This window comes from Marmota flaviventris, chromosome 5, assembly GCF_047511675.1.
Source record: "Marmota flaviventris isolate mMarFla1 chromosome 5, mMarFla1.hap1, whole genome shotgun sequence".
Taxonomy (NCBI): Eukaryota; Metazoa; Chordata; class Mammalia; order Rodentia; family Sciuridae; genus Marmota; species Marmota flaviventris.
Window position 1 is genome coordinate 90,201,861 of NC_092502.1, and position 22,027 is coordinate 90,223,887.

Here is a 22,027-nt window from a genome sequence, read left to right on the forward strand (position 1 = left end):
TCTCTGAAATCAGATTTTGTATTCCCAAAGCTCCACTCTGCAATACCAGCACAAACATACTTCCGTAGCTGTACAGCTCTTTAAAGAATCGGCAAGAGGGTGTCAAGCAATGACTTATTCCAGTTTAGAACCCACCATGCCTTTTTTTTTTTTTTAAAGAAAAACTTGTGGAGTTTTAGAAAAAGAATAAGAATAATGGACTTTATTTTTTTAAAAAAAGTTTTTTTTTTTAATTTTTTTAATATTTATTTTTTAGTTTTCGGCGGACACAACATCTTTGTTTGTATGTGGTGCTGAGGATCGAACCCTGGCCGCACGCATGGCAGGCAAGCGCGCTACAGCTTGAGCCACATCCCCAGCCCCAAGAATAATGGACTTTATGAAAACATTTATAAAACAATAGTGTAAATTGATTAAAGAGATTGTATTTGATCAGTGAAAGGTTTAGGAAAATATCCCCATTATGTTCTTCTATTAACAAACTACATAATGGTTTGGATTAACTGTGTAATTGAATGAATTTATTGTTGTCTAGTGCTTTGTAAGATAGAAGAAATATAATAATCCAAATCAAATAGTGAGATCTGTTCTGATGATGTAAAAGACTCAAATATTATCATCCCAGTTTCTAAACTTCCCAAAGGTATACTCCAAGTTTAATACTTACTATTGCTATTATACATTTTAAGTATCTAACTTTACTGTTTGTGATACAATGAAAAGATGAAGAATCAGAACACTTTGGGCATGATTTGGCTTTTCTGCTTATTAGTTTTGTGGCTGTGAATGAGTCACTTGGATTCTCATGCTCTTAATGTCTTCATTTGTAAAGTAGGGCTAATAGTATTTACTCTTATAACTCAAAGGATTGCTGTATAGCTTAAATGAAAATTTATGTGAAAAAACCTTATGAATTATAAAATACTGTTAAATATGCCATCTCAAATACTTCCTTTAGAATGGTTAGTGATATAAAGAAAAAATGATAAATGTAAGTTGTTTATTATATTTCTCTTTACTTAATATGAGAGGTACCAACCAAAATCTTTATTAGGTAAGGTCAGAATACTCCAGAGAGATCAACTGTTTTGTCTATCATCAGTAAAGGATTAGAGAGAAGCTTAACATTGGATGTGGATTTCAAGTCTTGCATATCCTTTTATTTCGAATTTCTTTCATTGTTAGAATTTTGTTATCTTACTTTTTAACTTGTTTACTTCTTGTGAAAATACTCTTAATATGTGTATATGTGCAGTATATATACATGTAATGCCTATATACATTTTGTCTATAGAAAAATACTGTAATTGTCTTAATAAGAGATCCTTTTGAGGAGAAAATTTTATTCGTTAGTTTTTGTGCAGTTATTTGTGCCAGGAACAAGTTAATTGTCTTTATTCCAATACTGTATTTGACCACATTAAGTATGCAAACGTGGCCACCAACTTGTTGGATCGATGATTATTAATTTCTGTTCATATTACATGTCTTTCAATATATCCTTGACATTTTTATTGGATGTTGATAGAGATGTTTTCAGTTCATTATCTAAATTTAAGCACAGATTAAAGATGTTAAAAATGGAACACAAAAAGAGATAAAAATGGTGTATTTCTTGTATACATAGCTGCTTGTTGACAATGACCTTTTGGCATTATTTCTGTTCAATCACCTATTTACTGGGGTCCAATTCATATCTAGCAGACAGGAGAGATTTTCTAAAGGTAAAGGAAACAATCACTATTTGTTGTTAATATCATCTGTTGCTTAGCATATATTTATCATCTACCCTAAGCAAGATACTATACTAGATGTAAAAAATAAAGTGGGAGTAAAAAGAGATATGTTTTTTGTCCTTATAATTTAGTAGAGAAGATAGGTATTAATCAAATAATTTCAGAATTTGGTCTAAAACTAAAACAGCCAAATAGTAAGGAAGGGTTTGTGGTCTTATGAGAACAAAAAATTTAAGAGAACTAGAAAAAGCAGTAGGTACATCTTTAAATTTCTTTAAAAAGAAATGGAAAACTACTCTTTGTAATCAATAATAACATTATTACATGTATGTTGTATATCAGAGTTTTAGTGGTGACAGTTTTGATAAAATTGTGGGTGAGAATAATTTTCCATTGGTTTAGGGACTTAATACTTTTGTAATAAAAAATCCTTTGAAATAGATTAAATAATAAATGTTAAATATAAAGAATTGGACTACTGGAGAAAATCCCCATAGTTTTATGTGATCAAAATCAGTGGAATAAATCCATATGAAAAATTACTATCTCTTTACATGTCATTTTCTTATAATGGTGATTCTTCACCTTGAAAAGTAGGAAAATGTTACCTTGGGAACTGGCCAAAATAAAATCTTTATCTAAGATATTAAAAATGGAAGCATTATAATTTATATTATTTTTCATGGATTTATTTTTGTTGAAATTTAGCTTTATGAAGGGTATCCACTAGTTTCACTTTAAATTTATCGGTTTTACTTTGTTACATGAACCATTCATAACAGTTGTTTGAACTGCATAGATTGTAAAAAATGAAAAAAAAATCTTCTTTTTGTTTGGTACTAGGGATTGAATCCAGGGACACTTACCCACTGATCCACCTCCCTAGCCCCTTTTAGTTTTTATTTTGAGACAGGGTCTCGCTAGTTTGCTTAGGGCCTCACTACGTTGCTGAAGCTGGCTTCAAATCTTTGATCCTTCTGCCTCAGCCTCCCAAGTTGCTGGGATTATAAGTGTGTACCATCATGCCCTGCCAAGAAATGAAAAACAAAACAAAACAAAAATTTCAAAACAAGAATTTTTAGTGTCATGACATAACCATATTTCCTTTTTTATTTTTTCATAAGCAAAGCCCAAATCTAACCTTAAAGTTCTTCAACATTAATTGCTTGGCATTTTTTATTCCTAATTACTCTGTTGCATATTATATCTGCTTTCCAGAGTATTTAATTCAATACATCAGCAAGAATTGCCACAACTAAAATGTTTATCTTAAGTGGAATCAAAATGATATTTTAGGGCTGGGGTGGAGCATTTGGTTAGCATGTATAAGGCACTGAGTTTAATTCTCAGCATCAGTACCACATATAACCAAAATAAATAAAATAGAAGTCCCTTGACAACTAAACAAAAAAGATATTTTAGCTGGGTGTGCTGGTGCATGCCTGCAATCCAAGCAGATTGGGAGGCAAAGGCAGGAGGATTGTGAATTCAAAGCCAGTCTCAGCAATTTAGTGAGGCCCTAAGCATCTCAGCAAGACCCTGTCTTTAAATAAAATATTTTTTAAAAGGGCTGGGGATGTGGCTCAGTGATTAAGCACCTCTGAGTTCAATTCCCTTGTATCTCCCCCCAAATATATTTTGATTACTTTATAAAGTTCTTATTGATTTCTGAAAGACAAGTAAATTACAAATAATGTCAAAGGTTATACACATTCAGCTTTTCTAGGTTTACAGAGGAAGCTTGTCAGACTGACTTTATCACTGTAGATCTCCCTAAATTAATTTCAATTTTAAATGGATGCTGGAGGTAAAAAATCCTTTGTGCATTGGAAACTGGAGGAAGAAAAATGTATGTTGTTGAGTTATATATTTTTATTTTTTCAAATTCAACTTGATTTGTAATTTATTTTTGTATGGAAAATATGCATTTTAAAATTTTAAATAGGATTTTGGAGGCATTGTACTCTAATTTATTTGTATTTCAGGGTTTCTATTAAGGCTATTCTAAATCTTGATACTTGGTATGTACCTTTTTTTTCCCTTTAAAAATTTTAGAAAATTTTAAATGATATTCTGAAATTTTATAACTAACTAGTAACTAGGATGGTGTAGCTCTCCTTTCTGCTTAGGTGTTTTCAATTTAGATTTGTGAAAGAGTAACAGTTTATTGCCTGGTTAGTATTTGGTATGGAATATTCAGTGCTGGGTGTTACTAGAAATACTAGCTGAAAATACACATTGAGTATTCCTTGAATAAAATGCTTGGAACAAGAAATGTTTGGGATTTTCATTTTTAAATATTTTAAATAAATATTTAAAAAAATATTTGGAATATTTACATATACCTAATGAAATATCTTGATAATGGGACTCAAGTCTAAACCTGAAATTCATGTATGTTTTTATTTACTTTATGCAGATAGTGTGAAGCAATTTCATACATTTTTGGTGTGCCTGTGTTTTTTATTAACCTGTCACATGAGGCCACGTGTGGAATTTTCCACTTGTGGCATCTTATTTGTACTAAAAATGTTTTGGATTTGGGAATATTTTAGATTTTGGGTTTTTAGATTAGGGAAACTTAACTTCTATATTTAACATCTATGTTTTTTCTCTTTCCCCTTTCAATCACTGGACTTAAAACAAGTGTTCCTTTAAGTAGCCCTGCATTTCACATCTGATCTTGTTATGCTGACTTTGAGTATTTAATAATAGACCATGAAAGATAAGAGTGTTTTAAACTACATTGTAATTATATTCTGAAATACACTGTAATCCTATCCATTAACTGGGATTTATAACTTCACCACCATATTTCTCAAGCCTTCTGACTAGGAGTAGAATTATGCCACCAACTTTCCTACTTCCCCATGTTGCAGGCAGCAAATTGTGGGACTTCTCAGTCAAATCCTCAGAATAAATGTCTTCATAGATAAATAGATATTAAGTACATAGATGCATACGTAGATGACAGATAGAAGGACAGACAGACAGATCCTATTGGTTCTGTTTCTCTGGAGAATGCTGACAAATACAGTGAACAACTATCTATCAATTCCTAATGATGGTCTCCATTAGGTTTCCATGAGGGTCAACTCTTGTAAATAGGAAGCATAAAAATTTTCCTCCCTTTTGAATAAAGGGTATTCTATTTCCTTGTACTTTCCAAGCTGAATTTCCTCCCATATTTCTATACAGATGTTCAAGAAGAATAGTGCCCCATCTAAATTGGGAAATTAGCTATCGACAGGAAACATTTGTTCATTGTATTTGTCAGCATTCTCCAGAGAAACACAGGATCTGTCTGTCTGTCCTTCTGTCATCTACCTATGCATCCATGTACTTAATATCTATTTATCTATGAAGATATTTATTCTGAGGATTTGACTGAGAAGTCCCATGATCTGCTGCCTGCAACATGGGGAACTAGGAAAGCTGGTGGTGTAATTCTACTCCTAGTCAGAAGGCTTGAGAAATATGGTGGTGAAGGTATAAATCCCAGTCAAATGGCACAAAATATGTGTCCTAGGAGGTCAGATAGTCAGGGAGGAAGCAAATGTGACAAATTCCTTCTTCTTTTCCCTCTTGATCTATTCAGGCCCTCAGTGGATTGAATGATGCCCAATCACTGGGGAGGACCATGTACTTTACTGAGTCTACTGATTCAAATGCTTATCTCATCTAGACACACCCTCAGGATACACTTAGAAACAATGTTTAATCTAAGCACCCTGTGGCCTACTCAAGGTGACACAGAAAATTATTGCTAATTTAAATTCTATGTATACTTTATGAAAGGTGATAAAGGTCAGGAATGTCTCAATAATTTTGCCATACATTAAAGAGTAAGAGATAATTATTTGTCATTTCCTGCCATTTACCACCATTCAAAATAACCCTAAAGTTTCCCCATTTAGTAACAGTATGCAGGTGAGTCAGAAAAGATCATAAATAATCAGTCTTCTCTCCTCTGATCTGGATATTTCTGTCACACACTAAGTGATGTAATTAAAAGTTGTGTGATTGAGTAGCACACAGAGACCCAATTCTTTTGTATTCTTTGGCTACATGATAACTTGGACAGAATACTGAATGAACTGAGCTATCTGGCAAGTGTTATAATTTGGAACAGTTGAGTTTGTCTTTCTTTCTTATTAAGATCTTCAATATTTTAAAAATTCATAAATATACATCGGAACTATGCATAAGCTTTGGGTTTTTGTGAGTCAAAAACATTCATGTGAATAAGTATGCAATTTATATAATCAATTTTCTATTGAGGGTTTGGGGATATTCACAAGAAAATAGCTTTAGGATTTTAAATGTTGATGATAAGACCCACTAAAAGTCACAGCTACCTAGTAAAAATGCCTCTCTTTGAAAAATGAGCTTCTCTGAGAGCCATGGATCATTTACTGACTGATCATATGATTTACTCTCTTCTCTCTTTTCCTGTTTTGTCTGTGGACAACTAGAGGCTCCAGACAGCAGTAAGGGAATTTGGATTTCCAGTGTGAAGATTTTATGCAAAGGAATGATTATTATAAATTATTAAGTATATATTTGAAGGAAGAAATGAAATTTGATTGAAAGTTCTGAACTTAAATTGTCAGTGAACTCAGAGATTCTCTAGTTTAGCCTATACATACAAGGAAACTTAGATAAATAGAACACAGAAAGTTAATATAAACTGGTACTATAAAGTTAGTAAAAACTTCTCTGACTTGTCCAGTGCTATTTTCAGTTTTTTTTTTTGTTTTTTTTTTTGGGGGGGGGTGGGCAATCCTGAGGATTGAACCCAGGGCCTTGTGCATGCTAGGCAAGTGCTCTACCACTGAACTATCTTCCCAACCCTCTACTTTCAGTATTTTTATTTGATTATTCTGATTTTATCTATAAGATAGACTTACAGTTGTCTCCTGCTCTGCCAATATGATATCTGCTAGCCAAATGTAGCTATTTATATTTAAATTAATTAAAATAAAACAATTCAGTTTCTTAGGTACACTAGCTACACTGCAAGTGTTCAACATCCCACAGAGCTAGAGGCTACTGTAATGGACAGTGCAGATACTGAACATTTTTATCGTTGTAGAAAGTTGTTTGTAGTTTCTTCAACTTCATATATATTTTATCATACTGAATGTATTCTGGAGCTTGTTTTTTTCACTCAGCATTATACTTGTGAGATTTAGTTACAATGACATATACTGTAATTTAGTTTCTGTCCATAAATCAACGAATAAATATATTTATTTATTATTTATTAATTAATAAAGTTTTTAAATGTTAAAATAATGCTGTATTTTTAATGCATTTTTATGTTGTTCCTTTGTACCAAAAGTTTATTTAGGTATGTGTTTGTTGGTTATGATCATAATCAACCTTGAAGGACAAAGCCAAATCATTCCCAAAGTAACAATGCCAATTTAATTAACTGAAACAAATGCTTCAGTTAGTAGTCATATATTTCCTTCCTTATATATTTGCTGGTTCTTAATATTATTAGACTATAGTGTAAAAATGTTATTTTGTTTCAATTTGCATTTTACTATTATTTAGTGAGAATGAGCAGAGCAACCTTGCATGCGTTATTGGACATTTGGATTTCCTTTTCTGTGACTTGGCTACTTACATTGAGTGAGTTTTTTTGTTGTTGTTGTTTAAAATTGTCTTTTTTTTAAGATAATTTAATGGTCTTTTTTTTTTTTTTTTCCTTTATGTGTACCTGATTTTCTCCATTTAATTTTCAAATAACTCATCTTTTCCTCAATGGTTTGTATTATCAACTTTCTCATATACCAAATTGCCATACATACATACATGGGTATGTTTTGGTATTCTGCATGGCTGATTTGTTCATTTTTGTGCCCATATTATATCATCTAAATTAACAACACTCATAATGAGATGATGGATATTAGGATAAGTCTTCCTACATTGTTCATCTTCTTCAAAAGTTTCCAATTTTTAATTTATTGGTTTTAATGTGAATTAAAAAGACATTTTATTAAGTTCTATTAGCCATCATGGGATTTCTTTTGGAATTGAATTTGTAGAGTAATTTTGTGAGAATAGGCATTTTTATATTTTTCTTCTTTCCACATTTTTTATTGGGTCCATTTTAGTTGTACATGATGATGGGATTTGCTGTTTCGTATTTGTACATGCACACAATGTAACAATGTAATTTGGCCAGTATCAGTCCCTAGCACTTCTCCCTTCTTCCTCTTCTCCTAGCCCTTGGTCCCTTTCTTGTGCTGTTCTCCCTTTTATTTTCATGAGATCCCATCCTCCACCTTTCTTTTCCTTTTTCCTCTCTATCTTCCACATATGAGAGAAAACATATGATACTTGACTTTATGAATTTGGCTTATTTTGCTTCATGTAATTGTCTCCAGTTTCATATATTTTCCTGCAAATGACATAATTTCCTTTTTCTTTATGGCTGAATAAAACTCCATTGCATATATATGCCACATTAATTTTACCCATTAATCCACTGATGGACACCTAGGCTGGTTGAGAATGTACAATTTTATGAAACAGTCTTCTCATCCACCAACATGGTATATCTTCCTATTCATTTAAGTTTCTGTTTATGCCTGATGGTAAACTTTTATAATTTCTTCCATATTGGTGTTACTCAGATTTTGTGAAATATATTCTTAGGTACATTATGATTTTTTTAAAATTGTGAATGAGATCTTTTATTACATTTCTACTTGGATGTTGCTTATGAATAATAATGCTATTGATTTTTCTTGTATATTATTATTATTGGTACTGGGGATTGAATACAGAAGCATTTTACTACCAAACTACATCTCCAGCCCTTTTATATTTTTTATTTTGAGACAGGGTCTCACTAATTTGCTTAGGACCTCACTAAGTTGCTAAAGTTGACCTCGAACTTGCAATCTTCCTGATTTAGCTTCCTGAGTTGCTGGGATTATAGGAATATATCACTACACCCAGTTTGCATATCATTCTCATATCCAATAATATTGTTGAGTTGTCATTTTGACAACTTGTAGATTATTCTTGATCTTCTGTGTGATTACATTATCTATAAAAAATGACATTTTTTCAATCCTTATAATACTTTTTATAATTGGTTAAGATTTCCTTTAGTGGGTTGAATAGAAGCAGTAATAACAAATGTTCTTACTTTGTTTCTGACTTTAAAAAGAATGCTTTAAAGTTTTACCATTAAATATCAAATTAAGGAAGTTTTCTTATATTCTTTACTTGCTGTGAGGTTCTTTATAACAGATAATATATGAATGTTGATTTTTTTTCTGTACCCATGAAAAGATCTTAAAGTTTTTCTCCCTTATATGTTATTGTGGCAAAATATATTAATAGATTTTATTTTCTTTTTAACTGGTACATTATTAAAGTTATACCTATTAGTAGGGTACCATGTAATTAATACATGTATACATTGTGTATACAGTTGTAGGGTTTTTTTTTTTATTGGGCCTTGTGGGCCTTATGCATGCTAGGCGAGTGCTCTTCTACTGAGCCATTTCCCTAAGAACATTAGTAGATTTTAAAATGTTAATCTCTCATTGAGTTCCTGGGAGAAACCTTACTGGATCATGATGTGGTTAAATAGATACATTTAAATATGTGCAAATATATAGACAAGTAATGTTATAGACCCATACTTTGACTCATTAAGTTTGCTCATATTTCATGTAGAATTTTTTCCTTCATGTATGTTTATAAACAAGACTGGTCTATCGTTTTATATAATTGTTGGTCATTTTGAATATTAACATTATACTAGCCTTAAAAAATGAGTTGGATAGCTTTCCCAATCTTTTATTATCTGGAATGTCTTCCTTAAAATAGGGGTTATTTCTTTTTTAAGAGGTCAGTGCCTGAGGTTATCAAAATAGGAGTTATCTATTTCTTTGAGTAGGTAATATTTGTCTATAAACAACTACATAAACAAACAAAACAACCACAGCTTGCTGTTTTCTTGTGGATAGATTTTTGACTGTTGATTTAATTTCTTTGATGGTCATGAGTGTATTCAGGTTTTCTGTGTTCTTCTTGAGTCAAGTTACGTTGCTTATATAGGATGTCCCCACAGTATTAGTGTTATTTTAAGTTTAAGTTTAAATGATTTTAAAAATTTAAATGTACAAACTTATACAATGATTTGAAAGTTTAATTATTAATTAATATATTTTTAGCTTTATGGTTTTGAAATAACAATTTTTATTTTTATTTCAGTATTTGTCATCTGTATTCAGAGGAGACAAAAAATTAACATTTAATTTAAATTAAAAAATTAGATTGAAAATATCAGACATTTATTTACTGACTTTCTTTGTAGATTTTCCTTTTTTTAAAAATTTGTCAAGGAAACTAGCTTCTAGTCTATAAAGTTTCCTACTATGTTTGAAGTTCCTAAGACCACCCTTAGATTGAGTATTAATTCACTAAATGGACTCACATACAGTCATACTCACAGCCAAGACTTATTATAGCAAAGGATATAAAGCAGTAGCAGTTAGAAAAGCCAAACAGAACTATGTCTGGAGGAAACCATTCAGAGCCTCTAAGAAGCTTCTCATGGAGTCACACAGGACAAACTTTATTTCCTCAGGAATACATGTGAAATGTCTGTCAGGAGTGTTCACTACAAGGTTCCTTGCTTATGATGTTTATTGGAGGCTGGTCATATAGGTAATTTCCAGATTCTCAGGAGAGTAGGTGTTCAGCTTAAACCACATTGTACGAACAGTTTAGGCACAGTGAATACTGCAGTTCTGGGAATGGTGGGAACCCTCCTCAAATCCAAATTCACAGAGTAGGCTTGCAAATAAATTTTTTTAAAAAAGTGTCTAATTTCAATGTGGGATCATAGATGTTTCACTTGATTTATGTGTGTGTGTGTGTATGTGTGTGTGTGTGTGTGTGTGTGTGTTCATATGTTGAAAATGTTGGTTCCTAGTAAACTTAATAAGTAATTTAAGCTTTCTATATTGATATCAGTGTAACAATACCAGTGCCATTACTAACAATGCCATTACTAATTAACTGGAAACAGTTCAAAATATCTTTGCAGTTGTTTTGGTCCTTGCTAAGAATTTATAATCAAACTAACTCTGAAGTCATTTGTAATAATTGCTGAGTTTAAGCTTAGTAACTTGATACATAGGTCACTTTATTTCATTTTACTTTCAAATTTTGGGGATAGCTTTTGAAGTTATTTATTCAATTTTGTTTTATTATTTTGTTAGAAATTTATCTAATTTCTTTTTTTTAAAGAGAGAAACAGAGAGAGAGAGAATTTTTTAATATTTATTTTTTAGTTTTTCGGTGGACACAACATCTTTATTTTATTTTTATGTGGTGCTGAGGATCGAACCCAGAGCCCTGCGCATGCCAGGCGAGTGCTTTACCACTTGAGCCACATCCCCAGCCCATAGTTTCTTTTTTAAAAAATATTTTTTATTGTAGATGGACACAATACCTTTATTTTATTTATTTATATGTGGTGCTGAGAATCAAACCCAGTGCCTCACACATGCTAGGCCAGCACTCTATCACTGAGCACCCCCAGCCCAGAAATTTATATAGTTTCAAAGTCAAAACTAGACATTAAGCTAAATTTGAAGAGGTGTAGTTTTTATTTTTTTTTATCTCCATCTCTCATTTCCCATGGTAAATAATTTAATTAGTTTTTAATTTATTTTTCTTTTCTTTTCTTTTTTTTATGGAACCAAATTTGTATTTTTTTTTTTTCTTTAGGTATATGCAAGCACACCATTCACACGTTTGGCACCTGGTTTTTGGTAATATTTCCTGGAGATCCTATCATCACAGTCAATAAAAACTCCTTACCAGGATCTATTTTTTATGGAGCATGGAATTATCATACCATACAGGTAATATAAATTTGGACCCCAAAGTTATCTTCAGGTTTTGCTCTTTCACAGGAAACTTTCCTATCCAGAGCTTTGGCAGTGAATCATCTTCCTTGCTGCTCTCTGGGACTGGTGAGCAGAGATATTGTGTTTGTTTGTAACTACCTCCCTCCCCACGACTTTATGGAATAAGCCTCTTTTGATCATTTGAACTTTGTATTCTGGTATCTCAGTTATTTCATTCTAATTCTCTGCTTGTGTAGGCCCCAAACACAAATCATGTCCCTACATATGGACCTTAAACCCTTAGTTACTGACCTGTGTGCTCAGTTTCTTCTTTTTCCTTCCCTAAGTTGTCAGACTGTCAGCTTACACACTTGCAGTGCTGGCTTGAGTTCTCTCTGTTTCTGGTGCTTGGGTACTTTAAAACTACATATGAATTTTTTTTTTTTTTTGGTTGTATTTTATCCAGAATTTCTGTGCATTTGGAGCAGGAGCAATTTGCTTTGTCATGCTATCAGAAGTAGATCAACTGTATTTACTTCTGTCACCCATTTGTCTTTTTTTTTTTTTTTTCTGTAATTAATTAGCTGAAGGAAGACACACACAAATCACATATATTAAATAATTTTACAAGATGCATCTTAAAGCTAAAATTATGATTTTTCTACCAAATCTTTCCCCCTTTTTATTCATTTGAACAGATTATTAATATCCTGTTGTAATTATTTTAAGGTGTTTTCTAGCCTATTCTCATCTTTTTTCTCCTGTGTTGCTTATATTCCTCTTTTGTCTCTCAATCAAAGAAAAATTTATGCAAGGGACTTAGGCCAACCAATCTTAGTGCTTCCATCTTTCCTTTCTTTTTTCATTTTATTGTGGTAGTGGGGATTGAACTAGGGCCCTGCAAACTCAGGGTCTCACAGAGGCTAGGCAAATTACCACTGAACTACATTCTTGGCTCATCACTGCTTCTTTTAAAAGGGCAATAAATTAAGTCACAAGCCCTTTAGACAACATTATAGAGAATGTACATTCTTTTTAATAAAATAGAAAAAATTACCTAAGTATAATTTGTGGATACTAGTGAAGATTCTTAGTTCAGAGTATTGTTGAATCTTTGAAGAGCCTTTATTCAATTACATTTATTTCTGATTCGTTTTATGTCTTTGTTTCACTTGTACCCTCCTCCAACTTGTCTTTTATTTGTACTGTAGGTGTTTCATTACAACTGCATCTGATATTGGCATGACACTTAGAGGAGCTTTTGTATTTAATAAATTTCAACTGGATCTTTTTCTCTGTGTAATTTTAAATATAGGGGCAATATTGATATAGAATAAAATAGCTTGGAAGTATACAAGTCATATTTAAATCATTAGATTTCTTTAAGAGATCTGCAGCTTTCAAGAAAATTCTCCTTTAGACATGCAACATTTACTTGGAACTTTGAACAGAGGCAAGAATTTTGCAAAAGTGAAAGAAAATTGTTTCAACTACTTTTGAGGTTAAGTTATAAACATAATAGTAATTTCATTTCTACTTGCTTTTATTAGCATTCATATTATATAAAATGTTTTATCCAGAGGAAAAACAATAGAGGAAAGACTATTAAATTTTTCTTTAGACTATGTTAATTGGTTCCAAGAAAATTCAGGATTTCTCAAAAGATATTATTACTAACACACATTAGCATACACGCACATGCATGCGAGAGCCTGCACGTGCGCACACACATACACACACACACACTCATTCATGCATTCTCATGTCCTATATATAAAAATATATATTTATAAACATGTATTTTTTGGTAATAAGACTTTAAGAATATTTGAAGCATAATACTTGGGTTAGCTTTCTATCCCTGTGAAAAATACTTGAGATTGCCAGGTGCGGTGCTGTACATCTGTAATCCCAGTGGCTCTGGAGCTTGAGGCAGGAGGATCTCAATTTCAAAGTTAGCCTCAGCAATTTAGCAAGGCCCTAAGTAACTTATTGAGGCCCTGTCTCAAAATGAAATATAAAAAGGACTGGGATGTTGCTTAGTGGTTAAGAACCCCTGGGTTCAATACCCAGTACAAAAAAAAAAAAAAAAAATCTGAGACCAACAAGGAGGAAAGTTTTATTCTGGCTCATGGTTTCGGAGGTTTCAGTCCATACTCACTTGGGCCTTTTGTTTTCTGACTTTCACTAAGGCAGTACATCCTGGCAAAATCACAAGGCAGATAAAGCCTGTTTAGCATATGGCAGCAGGGGAGCAAAGAGAGATAGGAAGAGACTACAGTTCCTACATTCTCTTCAAGGGAACTCCCTCAGTGATTTAAATTCTTTCTACTTTGCCCCATTTCCTAAAGGTTCTACCACCTCCCAGTAATGCCAAGGGTGAGAGATCAAATCTTTAACATATAAGCCTTTGTGGGACAGTTAAGATCCAAACTATAGCAACACTACTTCAGTTATTTTTTAAAAAAGAGCATTTAGAAAATTCAGAGCAAAAAATAGCATACATGCTATTTAAAGCTGTGTATTGATTAGCAAATTTCAAAGGAAGATGTTCTGTAATTGACCCTTGATTCAAATTATAAGAAACCACACATTGAAGGCATTTACTGACATGTTTAAGGAAAACATGAGAAATGTGGGGAATGTGAGAAAGCTAGGGAGAATCTTAACTGACTTTTCCTGATATTTCAGGATATGACATTTTACATCATTTTTCCTCACACATTCATTATGTTATCTGTAGCAAAGTTATATCAACCTGGAGTTATGCATATATTACATTAAATGTACTCTGAGTATAGTATATACATTTAAATATGAATTTTTATGTAAAGACAATACAATATAATCAATTAATAAGCAAAACCAGGGTTCTTCAAGATAATGCTCCCAGGTCCTATAGTTGTCACTGTTCCACGGTGAGGAGGAATTAGAGAACTCTTAATTTTCATCTCATTGAATTTTCCAAAGTAGGAGTTTTGAGTCACATATTGCTGGGAGCCATTAGCCAAGTAGGTATGACAATTTCCTTGCCAGCGTACCCCATGTTGCTGACATGTTGCAGCGACATTGAATGTAGGTGACCTTGCTCAAGGACCAAGGCAGATTAGGGTGTTCCCGGTTTTAAGATAATCGTGTTTAGGGCGTTCCCAGTTTAGGTTCCAGGTTTAAGGTTTAAGATTATTCCTGCTGGGAATAGGGCGTATCCTGCTGCCTGAGTTCCCCTTGAGTTCTCAGGGATTCAGACAGTATATTTTGGAGATAGAAGCCCAGTGGAGGTGGATTTGGGCAGAGAACGTGGATTTCCCCAGAACGTGATTGTAGACGGCTGGTGTGAGTTCGGGAATAAAGAGTTGCTGTTTGAATCTACAAGCTGTGTGGTGGCTCGTGATTTTGTGCCCAGCCAGACTGCGGCATTTGTGCCCAGCCAGACTGCGGCAACATATTAAACAGGAGCATGTCTTCTCAGAACCTATAAACCAGCCAGTTGAAAGATTGACAGCTGGTTGAAGAGTACACAACCTTATATTTGGTTTCAGGCAAGCAAGAGTTTTATTCACAGCTGTGATGGTAAGGAGGAGAGTGGGAGGTTTTGCCTTCCACACAGCAAGTTAAACAAATGCAGCACAATATCTCCATTGCTATCCAAGTCACTTCCTGCTTCAGCATTCTTCATGCACATCCTTCACATTTCTTGAATAAAAACTCAACCAGAAAGCTAGGCTTTTACTTAACTTTTTTTCTATCATCAGTGTATGGGAATGACAAGATAAAGCTACTACTGAAAGATTTGAAGAATTATATTTTAAAAAAAATGAGTCTTTACCAAATATAAAAAATTTTAAAAGGGTCACATTACACTCATTTGAACAGAATATTTCACAGTCATTGGCTTTCTTCTCATGCTGTTTTCTCTGTATGTAGTCATTTTCTTATTGAAAATTGGCACCATTTGATGCAGATGTTTTCTGTATTCACAGTAAAGAGGAGGCTGACTAAACACTTAGAAAGTGACCCATGTAGCTACATATTGTGATTGTCTCTTTTTATTATACACACAAGGATCTTTGAATTCTCTAAAGAGATAAGTTTTAGGAGAAAAGTTGTCATACTTTGAGATACCAAATATGATATTCAATTAGCAAGAACAAAAGAAAAATATCACAAAAGTGATAGTAGGTGAATTAAGAATAGTTTGGTAGAAATTCTTTGTATGGCAAAGCCAGAAAGAGATTACAAACACCTGTATTTCTTTGTGTTCAACTCATGAACCAATAAATGTAGATAATATGTTTATCTATTGAACAGTAAAAATAAAGTTTCCATAATGCATATACCAAAGAGGATGTCTAACTATTTCATAATGTTCAAGGTAAGGAGATATGGTAGAAAGAAAAGGAATAATAACAATTATAAATTATAAATTACAATAATAAAGTCCTTAATAAAAGCAATTCTGACAAAGTGGGGAGGGTGATCCTCCCACAGGCTAAGCTTTGCCTTATGCCATATGCTGATTTCTTCAATAGACTTCTTGCCAAGTCTATTTTCCCTGGACTCTAGAATTTATAAGATGTGCTTTGCTAATATTAACATAGCATTTTCTTTCCTTAATAGACAAGTCTGCTTGAGCAAAGTAAGACCTAAACAGAATGCATTGTTTATTATTTAATAGACAAATATAGCCCATGAATGAATAAAGGAATTGAGAGTTTCTTCTTGTTTCATTTTGATTTTATTTACTTCAAGGGATAGCTAGCAATAATATTTGAAACAGTTGGATATTTAGTGTTGGAGAGGCAATCTACTCATTTTTTTCCCTTCTAAGCTTTCATCATGGTGGAATTCAGTATCTTCTTCATGTTACGAACATAGTTTCATGATGGATGGCAGTATCTTCTATGTGCCATCTATCTTGTACAAAAATTTGAGAAATAATTCTATATTTACTTTATAGAATACATAAAACATTCTTTTCCTGGTTTTAAAATAAATTCAGAAGATTTATTTAAGGAGTTCATTTCCAAAACTTACCCATAACTAGTGATGTTTTTAGTGGACTTCTCATTTTTAAGAGAAATGAATTTTTTTCTTAAATATTAGATATTCACTAATAGCCTTATTTGTATATATAAATGGTACCTTCCTACAAAATTGCATAGAATATATACACTTATTGGTTAAAGATAAAAACTTGAGGAAAAACTTTTCCCCCAAATAAAACAATAAGTATTATCTATCTTTGTATTGTTTATCTTTTTTTTTTTTTTGTGTTGAGTATCAAACTTTCACCTGTTAGCAAATACTGTACTACTGAGCTAAACCCCCAGCCCTATCTCAGATTCTTACTTGCATTATATGGTCAAGATAAATGTTGATCTTCTGTCTTTTGATGAAAACTCTGTAAACATTTAAATTTAATTATGAAAAATGTGCACTTTGATGACTTACAGTTTGATGAGAATTTTGGAGAGGATCTATATTTGTATTTTGCTCATGTACTTCATCTTATTTTCTCACTTTGAGAGAATTGTAATCTAATGTTAAAGTTAGACATCCAATTTTCTTTCTTTCTTTTTCTTTTTTTTAATGAGGACAGATAGAAATCAATCATCAGAGAAGAGACTGAAATAATAGAGAATAATGTATTGAAAAGAAGAGCTAAAACCTGCAAATCCAGTGGGGAGTATAGATTAAATCCATGTAAGTCCAATATCACTATTTGCAAAATACATGATGTTTGAAAGGATCAAAGAAAATGCACCAAACCTTATAAATAGTTATTTAGTTAGAGCTTACTGTAGGGATTAAAATTAACATCCTAAATTTATAGCAATCTAGTTTGAAGTGATACCAGCTGAGCTCCAGTAAGGTACATTGATTTTACTCCTAACTCCATCCTCCCCTTCATGTTGTTGTTATCACAAATTAAATCTTTATGCTTTATGTGTCCATTTTCATAGATTTGTATTTATTGTTTTGTGTGTTCATCTCTTAAATCATACAGAAACTAAAAAGAGGAGTTCATATGTTGAAAATACATTAGTACTTGGTTTTATACTTACCTATATCATAACCTTTAACAGTGTTTTTTATTCCTTTGTATGATTTTAAGTTTAGCGTCCTTTCATTTTAGCCTAAAGGACTCTGTTTAGTATTTTTAAAAATTTATAGTCTTAGTTTGTTTTCACTTTGGATGTGAATGGATAAACAATTATAAAAATACTGTTATATTTTTAAAGAGACAAAGAGAAAGTACAATGGTAAAAATATGTTGGTAATTACATTAAGTATAAATGAATAGATATGACATTTAAATAACTAATAAATTACTACAGATTACAAGAAATTGTAAGTGTATCCTATTTGTCAGAGATAGCTCAAAACTGAGGACCTATAAGCAAAGGTAAAACAATTGAATTAATTGTTTCTGGAAGTTGCTAACAGCAGTAACAACTGAATTGGACAGTTTGTGTTAGACAAATTAGGTTTCAAGGGGAAAATATTGATAGGGATGAAGAAAATCTCTATGCAATGGTATAAACAATTAGCCAACTATATATAATGACTCTAAATAACTAGAGTATATATCTTAATCTTAATCTATGTAAAATAAAAATAAAATAACTATAAGTAGTAGATGTTCACCATCAAAGTGTACTTTTTATAAGTTTAAAAAAAATTGGTAAGGGACCTGGGGTTGTTGCTCAGTGGTAGAGTACTTGCCTAGCATTTGTGAGGCACTGGGTTCAATTCTCAGCATCACATATAAATAAGTAAATAAAAAGGTATGTGTCCATCAACAACTAAAAAATATTTAAAAAAATTGGTGAGGATATAAGTATATTAATAAATGTACCATAAAAGCCTTTGCACTGCAACATAGAATGTTCATTCGTTTTTTCCATTAGTGTATTATAATTATACATAATTGTGGAATTCATTATGCCATATTCAAACATGCACATAAGGTAATTTTATCAATCCCATTTCTCAGTACCTTCCTTTTCCACACTTCCTCCCTCTCTCTAATATGCTTGCCCTACTCTACTGATCTGTCTTCTATTATTATTTTAACTAGTGCACCAAAATTATATATATTTGGGTTTATAGAGCAGGTCTACTAGCAATGAACTCTCTTAAGTTTGTTTATCTGGGAATGTCTCAGGTTTTTCATTTTTGAGGTTTTTTTTTAAAGACAAAAATTCCTGGTTGGCATCTTTTTTTCATTTCATAATTTAAATATTTCATCCTATTTTCTTTTGGCTTCCATAGTTTCTGATGAGAAGTAGTCTGTTGATCTTATTGAGGCTGACTTGAATATGATGAATCCCTTCTCTCTTGTAGCTTTCAAGATTTTCTCTGGCAGTTTGATAACAATGTATCTTGATGTGGCTCTCTATTTAAGTTTGGAGTTTATTGAGATTGTTGATGTATAGATTCATGTCTTCCATCACATTCAGAAAAGTGTTTGGATAATGTTTCTTCAAATATTTTTTTCTGCTCATTTCTGATTTTCTTCTTCTGTAATTTCCATAATGTGAATATTGATATGCTTGATGGTGACCCATAGGTCTCTTAGACTGTTCATTTTTCTTTACTAATTTTCTCTCTGTTCCCTCTGTTTACAAGTTTGAAGATTCTTTTGCCTGTTCAAATTGGCTGTTGACTATACCTTGTGAAGGTTTTGTCAGACCTTATAATTTTCAGCTGTTATAATTTGCTTTTTAAAATTTCTATTCCTTTGGAGCTGATTCTTATTTGTTCATAGTTATTTACCATTTCTTTCAACTCTTTGAATTTGATGAAGGCATTTGATTTAAAGTCTTTGTCTAGTAAGTTTAATATCTAGGCTTCCTTGGGAATGGTGTAAGTTTCTTACCCCCACTCCCTAGGAATGGGTCACACTTTCCGACTTTTTGGTGTACTTTGTAATGTTTTGTTGAGAATTGGAAATTTTGAACATTGTAATGTAGTAATGCTGGAAATCAGTTTTCACCTCTTACCCGAAGTTGCTGTTAGTGCTTAATAAAGATTGTAGTTGTTCATTTGTTTAGTAACTATTCCTAATTGTTTTGCAAAGAGTGTATTCCTTTTCATGTTTGATTGCTGAAATCTATATTCCATTATTCTATAGTTAGTCAGTGAACCAACAGGGATTTCCTTAAATGTCTGGATCTAATGAGAGAAGAAAAATAAATTATGTTCTGTTTCTTTAACTTCCTTTAACTGATGCCGGGGGATCTGCTTTTACCCATCAATGTTGAATCAATGGCCAGCCTCTGTTTCAGTCCTTCAGCCAACTGCCAGATAGATCAAAATACAGAACTACATATTTTGGAGGATAAAGCCTCTGTAGTCCACCCTGGCACAAACAAGCCATACTTGGACTACAGGGTGTTGTTCCATGGCTGCATTCAACAGGGCTTAAGGATAGTAGTTGCTATGTGTAACATTGAAATTCTACACAATTTACAGTCTCTTTCTTGATAAAAATCAGGCACCCCCTTGGACACTATGTTCAGCTAAAAGCCAGGGTTCTGAAATAGTTGATTCTGACAGTTCTTGCCAACTCAATAGTTGTTTGTTGGAGAGACTAATCCTGGAGCTTCCTACTTCACCATCTTTCATGATATCATTCTCCTCCATGTTCATTCTTAAAAGTGTCCCAGTTTGAACAATAAATTATTTAATCACCTACTGGTAATTGAATGACAGGAGCAAGAAAATGTGATGAAAACAAGTTTTTATTAGAAAATATAAGCTATGAGAATAATTAATAAATATTTATTAACTGTTTGCTTAAAGAGTAAAAGAGCTCAGGCAAATGCTACAGGGTTCATCTAGTTTCAGTTCAGTAATATTCCTGCTCTTTAGGACATTTTTATCCTAGTGCAGCACTGTAGTTGTGAATATTTTTGTTAGAAGGATTGATAGCTCATTTTGATTGCCATCCTGCATTTAGATATGTGGTATTGTCATTGTTAACATGTAGACTCAGAGGTGTAGTCTGTGGAACAGCCTCCTCTCTTGTTGCTGACATGGGTGCCATATTGTCTGTCTTTCTACTTGTTTCCTCTTCTCAAATCTGTGGGTGGGTCATGAACAATTGCTTCATGGCTGTGTGCAGTCTGCAGGCCTTATGTTGTGTAGGCCTGCTATAGACAATGCTCTTTAATTGGACAGAAAAGTTGCGGCACTGGCTTCTTTCCCAACTCAAAAAGCTGAGTACATGCTGTTACTGCAGCATTTCCAGTCTATGCCAGCTCGAGGAGCAAGATCCTAGGGTTGAAAATCAAACTAGGGGCTCCAAATGTTGGTAAATAACATTACATTTTGACTATTGAGTCTGATTATATTTGTAATTTTAAGGAGGTACTTTACTGAAAGTGAATTAATATGTTTTTACTCATTCTGGAAATTTGCTAGACTTCAGCTACTTTTAGAGTTCCACTTAAGATGATTTTCATTCAAGTTTTTGGTAAGTACTCAGAAAAGAACAATAAAGTTCATTTGAGAAAAAATTGCTTTCAATGAGATGTTGGGTTGGTTGGTTGGGAGGCTGCCTTCTCTCTTCCACACACAAGAAGCTACAGGTGATAGCAAATTTCATTTTTAAAAAATATAAACGAATAAAAGTGGAATAGTGAAAGTGGCTTGTTAGCCTTTTATCTTGATCTCTATTAAACATGAATGATACATGTTTTGGTGGTGAAAGTAAAATAATTTCCTATTTATACAAGTAATTATATTTTATGGTTGAATTTTAAACTCTGGAAAAAGATCATGATAAAGTGCCTATCAAAATATTAGCTATATCAGATGAAAAGACCACATATAGTATCTTATAAAAACTTTCTTTAAAAATCTTATTATAATTAAAATATCTAAATTATAAGCATTCCCTAACAAACAAATAGTTTTAATCATTTTTGCAGTTCTCCATGTGACGTTAATGCTGCATACATTAGTATTGATGCTTCAGTTTAATATTACTTTCTCTAGTACTAAAATTGCTAACACCATAGCTTTGGTAATGCACATTTGAATATTTAATTATGTTGCTATAAATAGCACTAATGCTATGTTTTCATTGAATATGATGGGCCTTCTGTTAGTGCTGACATTTATGCAATCTTATTTTCTGTTTTCCTGTTGTATATACAATGCAAAGTATTCCCACCTGGGATTTCCCCAAAGTTTCACTTGGGAAACGGGGGAAACGGAACATTATTTGAGTGATGTTTGTGTTATATGTTGCTCAAGTCAAGCTTTGCTTTGAATCAAGTCAAATGATGAAAACATAGTCCAGCCTTTTTTCCAGCAGAATGCAATTACCTCTAAGGCCTACAGTAAAAAGACCAACTAATTGAAAACACTTGTCTTTGTTTTCAGTTA

General features: G+C 32.5%; 1 long non-coding RNA gene across 5 annotated transcripts in view; it reads left to right on the forward strand.

The window, feature by feature from the left end:
- The window catches only part of LOC139705785 (uncharacterized), a 120,535-nt gene that overhangs the window by 55,797 nt on the left and 42,711 nt on the right, over positions 1-22,027 (forward strand). For 4 of the 5 annotated variants that reach the window (XR_011707611.1, XR_011707608.1, XR_011707612.1 and 1 more), the window contains 2 exons: positions 11,508-11,644; positions 17,229-17,332. This is a non-coding gene — a long non-coding RNA (uncharacterized lncRNA). The remainder of the gene's footprint in view (positions 1-11,507; positions 11,645-17,228; positions 17,333-22,027) is intronic. The other variant, XR_011707610.1, reaches the window with a different exon arrangement.